The following is a 12,611-nucleotide window of genomic DNA, read 5'->3' on the forward strand; positions in this document are numbered from 1 at the left end:
CTTAGAAACTGGGCTTCTTTAACCTTAGAGTAAGGGCTACTCTAACTGTCCTAATGAAATCTAAAACCAAGCCTTGATAAGATCAAACTGATGTTTACAACAATGTAGCATTCACAGTGATTAGTATACAATAAAATATTATTAGATAGGCAAAGAATCATAAAAATGCAACATAATACTAGGAAGGAAAAAAATCTAGAGATGATAATAATGTTGAAATTAGTATATAAAATCTTTAAAACAGCTATTATAAATATGTTTAGAAATTTAAAAAAGAAATGGACATTATGCATGGGCAGGTGTAGCATCATAGCAGAAAAATAGGAACTATAAAAAAGATGAATGGAAATGCTAGAATTGAAAAATACAATATAAGTGTGTATTTGGAATTCAAAAGAAGAACAGTGAGAGAGAAGCTGAGGCAGAAAAAAATATTTGAAGAAATAATAGTTGAAAATTTTTCAAGTTTGATTAAAAATTATAATCCACAGATCTAAGGCTGAACACAAAGGAAATCATATCTGGGCACATCAGAGTCATATGCTGAAAATCAAAGAAAATAACGCAATCTTTAAAGCATCAAGATAAGAAGATACATTACATATAGGTGTTACCCCAGGTTGGGTGCCCAACTCAGGGTTGGGACAGTGACCACTCTCTCCTGCCAATGGTCATCACTCCTGTTCAGTGCTGCTCACGGCAAGGCCCATCCTCTGTGAGTGTGTCCAGGCTATGTCCCAGCTCTTTCCTACTATGTATCATGACATAAAATAAGAACTGGTGATTCTTATCAGAAATAACACAAGCCAGAAAATAATGTGACAATACCATTAAAGTGCTGAAAGAAAAGACCTGTCAAATTAGTTTGAAATCCAGGAAAAACACCCTTTAAAAATATAGGCAAAATTATATTAAGTGAAATAAGTCAGGCACAGAAAGAGAAATATCACATGTTCTCACTTATTTGTGGGAGCTAAAAATAAATAAATAAATACACAAACAAATGAGGGGGTGGGGAAGAAGACACAACAATCACAATTCCTTGAACTTGTTAAGACAAGTGAACAGATATGATGTTGATGGGGGGGAGTGGAGAGAGAGAGGAGGGAGGGAGGAATTGGTAAAGGGACACGAAAATCAACTACACTGTATATTGATAAAATAAAATAATTTTAAAAATTTTAAAAATTAAAAAAATAAATAAAAATAAATATTAAAATTTTTAAAATGCAGGCAAAATAAAGACATTTTCAAATAAGCAAAAGCTGAGAACTTCTGTCAACAGCAAATATGAACTACAATAAATTATAAAGAAAGTTCTTGGGGTTGATGGAAAATGATACCAGCTGGAAACATGGATCTACATGAAGAAACAAAAAGCACAGGAAGGAGGAAATATGATGATGAAATAGAAAAGGGTTTGAGGGGTTTATTTTTTGCCTGAATCTTAATTTCTTTAAGAACAATTGACTGTTTAAATAAAAAATAATAATATATGGTGAGGTTTATAACATACTAAGAGACTTCAAAAAGTTTATGGAAACATGAAATAAAAAGGTAAAAATAGGGCCGAGCCCGTGGTGCACTTGGTAGAGTGCTGCGCTGGCAGCGCGGCGACGCTCCCGCCGCGGGTTCGGATCCTATATAGGACTGACCGGTGCACTCACTGGCTGAGTGCCGGTCATGAAAAAACGACAAAAAAAAAAAAAAAAAAGGTAAAAATAAAAATATAAACTTTATTTCTCAACATAAGCTCCATCAAGTGCAAGACACTTTTGTAAGTGATGATATTAGACATTTAGTCCACCCCTAAAGAACTGAGTGTCCTGGGAATTTAACCATGTCGATGCAATCTTCTTCATTATTAACTGAAGAAAAATGGGTGCTCTTTAAAGTATTTTTTAAGATTAGGAAACAGAAAGAAGTCAGAGGAGCCATAACAGGACTGTAAGGTGGATGCCTAATAATTTCCTGTCAAAACTCTCACAAAATTGCCCTTGTTTGATGAGAGAAATGAGCAGGAGCATTGTCGTGGTGGAGAAGGACTCTCTGGTGAAGCTTTCCTGGGTGTTTTTCTGCTAAATGTTTGCTAACTTTCTCAAAACACTTTCATAATAAGCTGTTGTTATCGTTCTTTGAGCCTCCAGAAAGTCAACAGGCAAGATGCCTTGAGCATCCCAAAAACCTGTTGCCATAACTTTTGCTCTTGAATGGTCTGATTTTGCTTTGACTGGTGCTTAAATCCCTTGGTAACCATGGCTTTGATTGTGCTTTATCTTCAGGATCATACTTGTAAAGCCATGTTTCGTCTCCTGTTACAATGCTTTGAAGAAATGTTTCAGTATTATGGTCACACTTGTTTAAAATTTTCATTGAAGGCTCTACTTTTGTCTTCAGAGGATCTGGGCACAACACTTTTGGCATCCATCAAGCAGAAAGTTTGCTCAACTTTAATTTTTCAGTCAGAATTGTGTAAGCTGGACCAATTGACACGTGCATGGTGCTAGTTATTGTTTCTGTTGTTAATTGTCAGTCCTCTTCATGGACAAGATGTCTTTTTAAATTTATATTATTTATTATAAGCATATTCATTATTACAAATTGTGATTTTTCTTTATGCCCTTTACTCAGTCTATCCCTCCCCAAGCCCCCACCCTGCCTCCCCATCTCTAGTATCCTTAGGTTTGTTCTCTCCTTCAGAAAGATCAACATATTTTGTCCTTTCTTCCTTCCTTCCTTCCTTCCTTCCTTCCTTCCTTCCTTCCTTCCTTCCTTCCTTCCTTCTTTCCTTCCTTCCTAGCACCCAGTTATGAGTGAGAACATGAGGTATTTCTCTTTCCTTGTCTGGAATATTTCACTCAACTTAATTTTCTCCAGACTCATCCATGTTGCTGCAAATGGAAGAATTTCATTCTTTTTTATGGCTGAGTAGTATTCCATTGTGTATATATACACATTTTCCTTATCCAGTCTTCCATCAATGGACACTTAGGCTTGTTCCATATTTTGGCTATTGTAAACAGAGCTGCAGTGAACATGGGAGTGCAAGTATCCCTTCAACATAATGATTTCCATTCCTTTGGATTTATGCCCAGTAGTGGGATTACTGGACCATATGGTAGTTTTATCTATAGTTGTTTGAGAAACATCCATACTGTTTTCCACAATGGCTGCACTAATTTACAGTTCCACCAACAGTGTAGAAGAGTTACCCTTTACCCACATCCTAATCAGCATTTATTGTTCTCAGTCTTTTTAATAATGGCCAGTCTAACTGGAGTGAGATGATAACTCAATGTGGTTTTGATTTGCATTTCTCTGATGATTAGTGATGGTGACCATTTTTTCATGTACCAGTAGGCAATTTGTATGTCTTCCTTTGAAAAATGTCTATTCATCTCCTTTGCCCATTTTTTAATTGGATTATTTGGTTTTTTACTGCATAGCTGTTTGATTTCTTTATATATTCTGGATATTAATTCCTTGTTGGATGTATAATTTGCAAATATTTTCTCCCATTCCATAGGTTGTCTTTCTGCTTTGTTGATTGTTTCCTTTGCTGTGCAAAAGTTTTTTAGATTGATGTAGTCCCATTTGTTTATTTTTTTCTTTTGTTGCTTGTGCTTTTGGGGTCTTATTCATAAAGTCTTTGCCCAGTCCTCCTTCCTGGAGTGTTTCCCCTTAGTAATTTTATGGTTTGGGGTCTTGTATTTAAGTCTTTAATCCATTTGAGTTGATTTTGGTATATGGTGAGAGGTAGAAGTCCAGTTTCATTCTTCTGCATGCAGAAGTCCAATTTTCCCAGCACCGCTATTGAAGAGGCAGTCTTTTCCCCAATGTATGTTTTTATTGCCTTTGTCAAAGATCAGTTGTTTGTAAGAATGTGGGTTGATTCCCAGGTTTTCTATTCTGTTCCATTGATCCAATTGTCTGTTTTTATGCCAGTACCAGGCTGTTTTGGTTACACATAGCTTCACCATGATCAAGTGGGATTCATCCCAGGGATGCAAGGATGGTTCAACATACACAAGTCAATAAATGTGATACATCACATCAATAAAATCAAAGACAAAAACCCTATGACTATGTCAATAGATGCAGAAAAAGCATCCGACAAGATTCAACATCGCTTCATGATAAAGACTCTCAGCAAATTAAGTATAGAAGGAAAGTATCTCAAAACAATAAAAGCCAGTTATGGCAAACCAATTGTCAATATCATCATGAATGGGGAAAAGTTGAAAGCTTTTCCCTTAAGAACAGGAACAAGACAAGGATGCCCACTCTCACCACTCTTATTTAACATAGTATTGGAAGTACTGGCCAGAGCAATCAGGCAAGAGAAAGAAATAAAGGGCATCCAGATTGGAAAGGATGAAGTCAAACTATCCCTGTTTGCAGAAGACATGATCTTATATACAGAAAAAACCTATAAACCTACCAAAAAACTCTTAGACCTGATTAACACTTTCAGTAAGGTTGTAGTATACAAAATTAACACCCAAAAATCAGTAGTGTTTTTATGCTCCAGTAACGATCTAGCAGAAAAAAAAAAAATCAAGAAAGCAAGCCCATTTACAATAGTCACCAAAAACATAAAATACCTAGGAATCAATTTAACCATGAAGGCAAAATATCTCTACAATGAGAACTACAAAACACTACTGAAAGATATTAGAGAGAACACAAAAAGATAGGAAGACATACCATGCTCTTGGAGGGAGAGAATTAACATTGTGAAAATGTTTATTCTGCCCAAAGTGATCTACAGATTCAATGCAATCTGCATCAAAATGCCAATGACAGAAATACCAATCCTTCGCAGAAATAGAAAAGGCAATCCTGACATTCATATGGAATTACAAAAGACCCTGAATAGCCAAAGCAATCCTGAGCAAAAAAAGTAAAGCTGGAGGCATAACACTACCTGACTTCAAATTATATTACAAAGATTAATTTTTTCTTGCAAATTGATGTGGATGCTGCTGTAGATTTCATCTTCAACATCATTTTGTCCCTTCTTAAAATGAGTTACCTATTTGTAAACTGCTGATTTCTTTGGGGCATTGTCCCCATAAACTTTTTGTAAGGCATCAGTGATTTCACCATTCTTCCACCCAAGATTCACCATAAATTTGAGTGTTCTTATTTCAATTTTAGCAGAATTTATATTGCTTTGTTAAGGGCTCTTTTTAACCTGATGTCTTATTCTTAGTGCCTCAAACTAGATCTTGTTCAGATATGTTATAAAAAGTTAGTACCAGTTATTTCAGTAAAAAAATGTTTGAAATTCATGCACAGTTTTTTCATAATGTGCATTTTCCGTGAACTTTTTGAAGACCCCAGCATGAGGAAGTATAATGTATGACACAATAGCACTTAGGATATGAGTGGGGCAAATGGAAGTCACTGTTATAAGGTGTTTATAATATACATGAAGTGATGTAAAATCACTATTCAAGGCAGAGTAGATTAAGATAAAGATGAATATTGCAATCCTTAGAACAACCACTACAAAAGCTAAAAAGCCAATAGAGAAAATAGAATTGATTACTGAAAAAAACCCTGATTAATCCAAAAGAAGGCAGGAAAAGAGAATAAAAGACACACAGAGGAAATGGCGGAAAATAGCAAGACAGTAGATTTAAACCCTAAATGTAAATAGTTTAAAATTTTTTAATTAAAAGGCAGAGATTGTCAATTTGGGGGAAAAAATTCAATGCCTGACTGTATGCTGTGTACAAGAAACTCACTTTAAAAATAAAGACATCACATACTGTACACAACTATTGATAGTCAACTCTGTACCTCACATATGTGTATAATCAATTATGGTACAATAAAAAAAATTCTTTTTCACATAAGAACAAAAAAATAAACAAATATAAAGACAAAGATAAACTAGAAGTAAGAGAATGGGAAGATCTGTAACATGTACACACTAATGATAGAAAAGCTCAAGAGGTTTTATTAATAGCAGACAAAGATGACTTAAGGGAAGGTGTATTACCAGAGATATGGGAGGGGTTGTTTCATAACAATCAAAGGAAAAGTTGTTTAAAAAGAGAGAAAGATTCTAAATGTGTATGCACCTAATAGAGTTTTAAAATGCACAAAGCAATAACTGACAGAAATAAAGGGAGAAAGAGAGAAAACTAAAATTATCATTGAGATTCTATCATTCCTGTCGCAGTAAGTGATACAACATGTAGATAAGAAATTCAGTAAGTATACAGAATATTTGAACCAACAAATTAACACCATTATCAGTTATAGAATACTGCATAAAAAGACTATTGAATACGTACATTGTTTTTTAGTGCACATGGGACATTTACCAAGAGAGATCACCTGCTCAATCAAAAAAAAAGATGTTGGACTGGCCCCATGGCGCACTCGGGAGAGTGCAGCGCTTGGGAGCACAGTGGCGCTCCCGCCGCAGGTTCGGATCCTATATAGGAATGGCCGGTGCACTCACTGGCTGAGCGCGGTGCGGGCGACACCACGCCAAGGGTTGCGGTCCCCTTACTGGTCACAAAAAGACAAAAAAAAAAAAAAAAAGATGTCATTTCAAAGAATTGAAATTATACAGAATATGTTCTATGCTTATAATAGACTTAAATCAGACATCAATAAGAAAAAGTATTTAAACATTCCTCTACTTTGGAAACTAAAACACTTCTAAGTTACCCACAGACCAAAGAAGAAATCGCACAAAAAATTAGAGAATATTTTAGTGATAATAAAAACACAGCCTACCAAAATTTATGGGAGGTCAAAGCGGTGCTTAGAGTAAAATCCATAGTTTTATATTCTTATTTTAGAAAAAGAAAAAAGCTTAAATCAGTTATCTAGTTATTCCACTCTAAAAATCTAGAAAAAGAAGAATAAGATATGAGAAAAGGAAGCAAATAATAAAGATAGGAGCAGAAATGAGTGAAATAGATAATAAGAAAAACTGTCTTTATTTGCAGATGACACAATCATGTACTAGATCAATATTAGAAAACCTTGAGGAATCTACCAAAAAAAAAAAAAAAAAAGACAAAACCCAGCTATAACTAATAACCAAATTTAGTAAGATCATAAAATAAAAGGTCAACATTCATTGAAATTCTGTAAACTAGCAAGGAACAATTAAGAAATAAAATTTTTAAATATCATTTAGATTAGCATCAAAAACTGCAAAATGTTTAGGGATAAATATAGGAAAAGATGTGAAAGATCCCTTCACTGTGAAGTATAAAACATTGCTAATATAAATTAAAAAGACAAATAAATTGAGAGATTATATCATGTTTATAAGTTGAAAGATTCAATAGTATTAAAATAGTTGATCCCATATTGGTATATCAACTCAATGCAATTGCAATCGAAACGCAAGGAGTTGTGTCTTTTATTTCATGGCAGAAATTTACAAGCTGATTTTAAAATTTATATGGGAAATGCAAAGAACCAAAATAGTGAAAATAATTTTTAAAAAGCCCAAAGTTGGAGGATTTATACTACCTAAATTCAACATTTGATACAAAACTATAATATAATGGCAGTATGATATTAGGTTGAGGATAAGCATATTGATAAATGGAGCAGAATATATTGGCCAAAGACAGATCCAAACTTATAAGGTCAATTGATTTTTAACATAGGAGTCAAAGTAATTTAGTGGAAGAAATGAAAGTCTTTCCGACAACTAATGTTGGCACTACTTGATTTCATTTGGAAAATGTAAATTTGACTCTTACCTCACACCACACACAAAAATTAATTCAAGATGTGTAATAGACATAAATGTAAATGCTAAAAAAGAAAGGTTCTAAAAGAATTATTAGAAGGATATTTTTATAATCTTGACATAGGCAAAGATTTCTTAGAAGGCATTAATTATTATATCAAAATTTAGTTTAATTTAATTTTCACCAAGAAAATAAAAAGGCAAGTCATGGAGTAGAAGAAAATCTTTACAATATATATATTTGAAAACAGACATATGCAAAAATAGAAACAACTCCTACAAATCAATTATTTAAAAACTAATAGGCCAGTTTAAAAATGGGCAAAAGTCTTTATCAGACATTTCACAAAGGAAGATATATAAATGGCCAATAGACACATGAAAAAGTACTCACCATCAATAGTCATCAGGGAAATGCAAATTAAAATTACGAGATATGACCACATGCTCACTAAAATGCATAAAATTTAAAAAAATAAAACCTAACAACACTAAATATTTGTGAGGATGTGGAACAATTGAAATGCTTATACATTGCTGGTGGGAGAATAAAATTGTACAACCACTTTGGAAAAATTATTGGCTGTTTCACATAAAGCTATTACCTATTCTATGAATTTCAGCAATTCCAATTCTACTAAAGAGAAATGAAGACAAATTGAGTCCACAAATTGAGACTTTTGTAGTAGCTTTTTTCATGTTATCCCCAAACTGGAAACAATTCCAACATCCATAAATTAGAGAATAAGTAAGTAATAGGATAGTCATACAATAATATATAAATTACCAATAAAAGGGAATGAAATACTAAAACAGTCAAAACACAGATGAATCTCAAAAACATTATATGAGCCAAAGATTCCAGACATAAGAGTGCTTACCATATGATTCCATTTATATGAAGTTCTTGGACAGGAAAAAACAATCTATGATCATAGAAATTAGCATATAGTGGTTTTCTTTGGGAGGGCAGGATTTGACTAAGCATGAGTGGAATTTTTGACAAAGTGGATATGTTGTATATATTATTAAGGGTGTAAATTGCACAGGTGTATGCATTTGTCAACACTCACTGAAATGTATATATATCTGTGCCTTTTAGTATATGTACATTAATCTCAATAAAATGAATGAGTCATAAAAACTAATTTGATATTTTACTCAGCTAGTAAAATAACAAAACTATTTTTCAGGAGCTTGAGTAAGCAAGAATTTTGGTTTGATATGTTTTTGTATAAATTCAGTTTTATATTCTGTCTATTTTTCCTACTATTAATAGTGAGTTTCTTAGATACAAGAATAGGATAACTTATTTAAGCTATTATTAAATTCCCTTTGGCCCACTGACTGTGATCCATAAATACGCACTTGCTCTTACTTGTGATTTTGTGATCATTGATACATGATTTCAAATGCTTATGCCTCTGTCTTGACATAGCTCTCCCTACCCTGAGTCAATTGGGCCCTGGATAGCTGGTTTTATGCTGATGAGATGCATGACAATATTTCTTATGCATAAAAGCATCTTCCTCCAGTTTCAACCATTTTTCACTTCAAACTAATTGTTATCCAGCATCTATCATATGAGTAAGACATACCTTAAAACTACATATTTCTTTGCTTACATGATACAGTTTGAAGACTTACAACCTATATAATATCAGTTTTAATTCAAATATCTTAAGAGAAAATATATATATACCATTTGGTATTGGCATTTGCCTAGTACCCAGAGATAAATATGTATTTGCCTTCTCAAAGGAACTAATCTGAAACAATATTGAAGTGTTGACTAAAGAGGAATATTACACATGTATAGGTATATGCCTCAGTGTTATTAGTCTTTATGAAAGTTTTTAAAATGTTTTGGTCAGTAATTTTGGGATGCTTTAATGGAGTAGATACAAGGCAACAGTATACTCATCGAATCAGCAAAATTTCATCCTTGTATAATTCAGGAATTTACTCTCATAGATAGATTTTCAATAAATATGGTATGTCAACATTCAAACTTGCTTTGTAGACTAAGAACATAACCCTGGAAGTCATGGACACAGGGCAAGAAGGTAGTTTTGTTTAGAACAGTAACAGAGAGTTTACAGACAGGTGGAACAAGTCTTATACGTAGGAACAGAAGAGAAGTTGAGTCTTCTAGTGTTTGTTTCAAAATATTGAATACCACACATCTTAATCAAGATAAGCTATATTTAAATTGTCCAAATGCTTGAGCATATGCTCTTCTCATCTAGGAAATCATATGAGCAATGTTAGAATGAGCTTATGAACTTAACTTTTTAGTTCCTTTTCTCTGTTTCATAATCTCTTGGTGAAATGAGTTCTAAGGTAGAGACAAAATCTATTCATACCAACTGCATTTCATCTTCTGTACTTAGCTCTTCAGTATAGTACAATGACATAGATATCTAATTAGTATTCCAACAACTGACCTTTCAATTTGGCTGCACACTGGACTCTCCTGGGCAGTTTAGAATAATGTGGGTGTCTGGGTTCCACCCCCAGAGATTATGATTTAATTAGTAAGAGATGCAACAGGGCCATTAGGGTTTTTTAAAGCTACCCAGTGATTTTAATGTGCAGCAAAATTTGAGAACCACTGCTTTGGAAAGTAAGAGGTAAATGTTCACAGAAGGGGGAATTCCCTCTGTGTTGGAATTCTGGAATTATCAGAATAGTCTTAAGGGAAAATGTGACAAACATGTTATGAACAAGGTTCAGTTGCAGAGAACAGAAGCTATTCTACTAAGTTTAAGCAAGAAGGAATTTATTTTGGAATATTAGATTGTTAAGGAATGGACTCGACAGAGAAGCAATCAGCACTTAGAGGGTTGGAGAGTCGGGTATTTTATTACGCCAGTGGGCCCAGATGAGCTAGCACTTCCAAAATCTGAGCCCCAGGCTCAAATGTTACAGGGTTTATATAGGCAAACTCTTCCAGGTTTTAGGTTTCAGTTTCTCAGCACTCATATGGCTAAGGCAGCTGTAAGTTTCATTTTGTCAGAATTCATGTGGCCAGGGCGGCAGCTAATGTGATAAGCAAGCATGGTTACAGAAGCAAGGAATGCAAGCAGTTGATTAACAGCTAGGCTGATGCAATAAGCAAGTACTATTTCAAAGGCAAAACAGGCTACTGAAAGAGTTTATTTTGAATTTTCCCAACAAGATGGCTTATAGATGATTGGGAAGGCTGAAGAAATAGACCGTAGGCTAAGCTTTTAGAAACAGTTTTAGGAACCATGTTTCAGAATTGAGACATTAAGGAAACAGCTGCTGAATTGTGAAGTTATTCTATAGTTAACAACTCCCAAAACATACCTTCACTGCCAGGATGAGGAAGACAGCATCTGCAGGAAATGGCCATAGAACACCTGGACCCTTCAATGATGGGTTAGGAAACCACCACAGAACACCTGGGCACTTCAAACATGGGTTGAAATGCAGAGAAGTTTTTTTCTCAGGCAAAGTTACTTGAGGGGGCCCTAGGTGTATGCAAAAGAATGTGATAGGTGCCCTTTAGGAATAAGGGCATTCTAGGCAGAAAGAATGGCCTGGGCAAAGGTACAGAAGCATGAAAGAGCATGGGGTATGTATAGTGATCTGTAAGTGATCAGTAATAACAGGAGTGAAGGATGAAAACGGTGAAGTGGTAAGAAATGAGAAGAGAAAGCATTGAAACAAGTGGGAAAGGTAGAGAGTCTGACATGTAAATTTAAATTTTTGAAATGTAATAGCATTTAAAAAGAAAACACAGTGTGGCCATCAAGAGCACAGTCTCTGAAGATAGACTGCCTGAATTTGAATATCTGCATAAATACTTACCAGCTGTGTGACCTTGGGTGTGTTATTCAGCCTGTTTGTGCTCCAAGTGCCCCATAAGTAACACGGGGGTAAATAACAGTCTGTTTCTCGTAGCACAGTTGTGAGGATTAAATGAATCCATATATGAGAATGTTTACAGAGAGCATAGCAATCATAAATTCTTTAAAAGCATTTGTTCTTGTTGTTGCCATTATTACTATTATTATTTGGAAGAGGAAAGAATGAGAGGAGACCTCTTAGGATCAGTGCTCAAGCTGTAGGGCTTCTACTCCCTCTTCTCCACCACATAAGGATGTGGTTTGTTGAGAGTCACAACGTGATGGAGAAAAGAAACTGAAGGTCACATGCTTTTGTAAGAGTTCAGGTAAGAGACAGATGATGAAGACCTGAACTAAAGCAGTAGCAGAGAAGACACAAAGGAAGATACAGAATCTGGAGATAAGTAGGAGGTAATTAGACAGAGCATGGTAAGCAGTTGGCTTTAAGGAGAGAAAAGTATCAAATAAAATTTTGAAGATAATTGGCTAGATGCTTGTGCCATCCACTGAGATGGGAAATACAGGTGGAGGAACAGGCTAAGGAATGGGATGGGTGGAGAAGAAAGAGCAGGGGAATTGCACACGTGTCCACTCTGGACGGACTGAGTAACATCCAGGGGATGATGTCCAGTAAGCAGCTGTTATCATGGGTCTACAGCTCAAGACATGCAGGGCCACAGAAGCAGACTGGCGAGTCAATGAAATCTTGGGTGTACCTAATTTGCCCAAGAGATGGTTTAAGAGATGGGCTACAAAAGTGTGGTCAGAATAAAGGAGGAACAATCAGCTTGGTATAGGATGGTAGATGGACCCCTAGGGCTCAGCAGATGTTGGAACTATAAGTCGAAATACCTGACTTTTATCGTCAAGTTCCATCGTTTCCATTGACAAGTCATCTAACCTCATTGAACCCCAGTTTCCTTCCATGAGGGGGAGATAATATTGGTGCTGTTTATCTTAAGTAGGGCTCAAACAAGATGACTTATGAGAAAGCATTTTGA

Source organism: Cynocephalus volans, chromosome 9 (genome assembly GCF_027409185.1).
Source record: "Cynocephalus volans isolate mCynVol1 chromosome 9, mCynVol1.pri, whole genome shotgun sequence".
NCBI classification, from domain to species: domain Eukaryota; kingdom Metazoa; phylum Chordata; class Mammalia; order Dermoptera; family Cynocephalidae; genus Cynocephalus; species Cynocephalus volans.